Source organism: Miscanthus floridulus, chromosome 3 (assembly GCF_019320115.1).
Source record: "Miscanthus floridulus cultivar M001 chromosome 3, ASM1932011v1, whole genome shotgun sequence".
Lineage (NCBI taxonomy): Eukaryota > Viridiplantae > Streptophyta > Magnoliopsida > Poales > Poaceae > Miscanthus > Miscanthus floridulus.
The window spans coordinates 33322028-33325803 of NC_089582.1; positions in this window are offsets into that span (position 1 = coordinate 33322028).

A 3776-nucleotide genomic window follows, 5' to 3' on the forward strand; every position below is an offset into this window, starting at 1 on the left:
CCACTGGACGTGCTGGTCAGATTGACCAAACGCACCCAGTCCAGCGTCTGGTCAACAGATGAATGCCACGCATCGCCTTCGTTCAACCTCAGTCACTTGATCTCAATGGTCGGCTATCGCGCGCCAATGGTCAAGTGATGACCGGACGCAGCACAACACCAAGACCGGATGCGCCACCTCCTGAGTCCAGTCGTTTGCAGAGAGGTTCTAGAGACACTTTTTCATGATCGGACATGTCCGATCATAGGTGACCAGACGTACAGCCCAAGTCTGGCCGTTCTCTGACTTCTTGCGCCTGCCTGTTTCAACGTACGCCACTCTGACTGGACACGCCCTGCCAGCGTCCAGTCACTTTCAATACCAGTGTCCAATCGAAGACCAACGCCTGCGTGCTCCCTGCTACCACTGACTGGACATGCCGGTCCTACCGAGGCCAGCATCCGGTCACTCACAGTGACCTCCTTTCACCTCTGTTTCTCCGCCGAGTTGATCCTCATCAACTCCAACTTCTTCTCCTTTATAAATATGCCAAGACCACCAAGTGTACACCACCGTGTGTATGTGTTCTAGCATTTTCACAATCATTTTCAAAGGATTAGCCACTCAACTTGCTACACCACTCGATCCTAGTAACGATACAAAGTTAGATCACTCGAGTGGCACTAGATGATTGATATACAAACAAGTTTGCCCCTCATGATAGTATGGCCATCTATCCTAAACCCGGTCATCAACTTCTCTACACAACCTATGACCGGTGAAATGAAATGCCCTAGGTTATACCTTTGCCTTGCGCATTCCATTCCATCTCCTCCATTGTCGATGCAACACATGCACCAACACGATCAACAATAATATGATCCACATCATATCATCAAGTGATCATATTGGTTCATCGATCTTGACTTCACTTGCTTTTCACCATTGCCTTTGTCCATTAGCGCCAAGTCTTGCTCAAGCTTCACCACCACGTGGTCCATCGCTCCAAAGCCTCCGACTTGCCCTTCACGCTTGCAACCGGTCCATCAAGCCAAGTCATGTATTGATTTTCTGCACCTTGATCACATGACTCAATGTCATGTCTCATGTGCAATGAGCTCCTTCATCATCACATGTATGAGCTTTGCAACATCTCCAAGCCGTCTTCACCTCCATGGCATAAGTTGCTCACACACATGTACCTATGGACTAATCACCTGTGTATCTCACATAAACACAACTAGTCCACCTAGGGTTGTCACTCAATTACCAAAACCAAACAAGGACCACAGCTTATGCGCTTGTTCTAGGTTTAGGCCTAGTGTTTAGTGAGGTTTGCATACCTCTTATAACTCGGTGCTTGCGCGCACCATTGTTGTACATCAGAGGGGCTTGTAGTCTTGCGAGATCACACCAACCGTGTTTGTGGTGTGGTTGTCACCGTGTACCGAAGGGGACAAGGCCCGCAACATTTTGGCCAGAAGCTTGATAGTGAAGACGGCAGGGAGCGGTCCGGAAGAGGCTTGCCAAAAGGCACATCGGAGACCCACTTGCACGTGGGGAAGGCCCGGGGCTATCCACAGAGTTACCCGGCCGGGAGCTTGGCCCTTGCGAGGGATTCCTTGTAAGGGGCTCCAACGAGGACTAGGGGGAAGCTTGTGCGCTTCTTGATACCTCAGTAAAAATAACAGTCATCGATGGGAGTTTGCATATCTCTACCTTACTCTTTAGCTTCCGCATTTACATTGTTTGCATAACTCCTTTTTGCGGTAGAGATAGCAACAAACTAGCAAAACCGTAGTTGTATATTTAGATAGTTTAGCTTTTGCATAGGTTTTGCTAAGGTTAGAAAAAGAGGCCATAGTTTAGAGTTAGATTTTTAAGTGGTCTAATTTACCCCCCCCCCTCCTAGGCATCACGGTCCCTTACAAGTGGTATCAAAGCCAGTTGGCTTAATTTGGACCTTTGGCTTCACCACCGTTGAGCCGACGCTATTTAGAGTGGTTGGGATGGATACCTCTAGGCCTCCGCAATTTGATGGTACTAACTTCCCCTACTATAAAGCTAGAATAGCTTGTCACATTGAGACGGTAGATTTGGGTGTTTGGAGAGTCACTCTTGACAGGATGAAACCCATTAAGAATCCCGATAAACCCACAAAGAGTGAAGAAAAACAAATCCATTTCAATGCTAGAGCTAAAAATTATTTATTTAAATCTTTTAGCATGGATGTGTTTAACCAAGTGTTCACTTTAAATATGGCACATGAAATTTGGTTAAAACTCCAAGAGCTCCATGACGGCACAAGTAATGTCCGTGAGCAAAAACATTGCCTAGCTCAACAAAGTTATGATTCTTTTGAAATGAATGATGATGAGCTTGTTCGTGATATGTATTCTCGTTTGAATCTAATTATCAATGAGCTCAATTCTATAGGACTAACAAAGCTAGGTGATGTGGACATCGTGAGGAAGATTATCTCCATGCTACCACAAAAGAAATATGCAAGCATTATCACCATCCTTCACAACATGGAGGACTTGAGCACTATGACCCTAGCCATAGTCATTGGCAAGATAGTGGCATTTGAAATGTCATGCAAGATGAGTCAAGAAGAAACCTCTTCATCAAGCAAAGGCAAAGCTCTCGCATGTAGTGAGAAAAAGAAGATGAAGGGCAAGCAAGTTGAGACAAGCTTAAGCTCAAGCTCCTCAAGTGAAGATGAAGAAGAAGAAGATGATGATGATGATGATTCAAGTGATGATGATCAATCTTCCTCCTCCACCTCTGATTTTGATGAAGAAACAATCAAACTTATCAACAAGGTGGAGAAGATGATCCAAAGGCTCAATGTCAAGGATGTACCCATCCAAATTCAAAATTTCATCTTCACCAATCAAAGAAATAAGCAAAGAAAGAAAGGATGCTATGGATGCGGTGAGTTGGGGCACTTTGTGGAAGTTTGTCCAAACAAGCCCACACCCAAGACAAAGAAGAAGGCATGCAAGGACAAAGCCCTCACATCAATAAGGTCATGGGATGATTCTTCAAGTGAATAAGAAGACCGTCACAACAGGCGAGGGCATAAGCACTCATCATCAAGCACCTCACGTGTGTGCCTTATGGCACGAGGTTACAAAAAGCCTATCCCTAGTGATAGTGATAATAATAGTGATAGTGATGACAAGCTACCTTCTTATGATGAAATTGTGCAAGAAAATCTTAACTTTACTAAAGTTTGCACTAGTCAACAAAAGAAGCTTGAAAAATTAAAAGAAAAACTAGATAGCTCACAATAAGCTTATGCTACTTTGCTTGAATAATATGAAACTTTTGCCAATCTGAATATGGAGCTATCTACTAAAATTAAGCAACTTGAGACTAGGTCAAACACAAATAATTGCACAATCAATGATGAGCAACTTGTAAAGAAAAATAAAAAATTAAAGAAAAAATTAGCTAGCTCACAAGATGCTTAAAAAGTTTGCTTGCTAAAATGGAAACTATGTGCAAACATTGTGATGAGCTAACTAATAAAGTTGCTAATCTTGAAGCTGTTGGTACTACCCCCACCGAGGCACCTAAAAAGAAAAGTTCTATCTTTGACATGCCTAAAAAGGATGCCTCTACTTCTTGCAATGATTTATGTTTAGACTCACCCTTGTGCAACCAAATTTGTGTTGAGAAAGTTGTTGTAGATACATGCACACAAGAGGTTACAATGGAGAATGAGCAACTCAAGCAAGAAGTGGCTCGCCTTACCAATGACTTGACTCAAGTAATAGGTAAAATGGAGC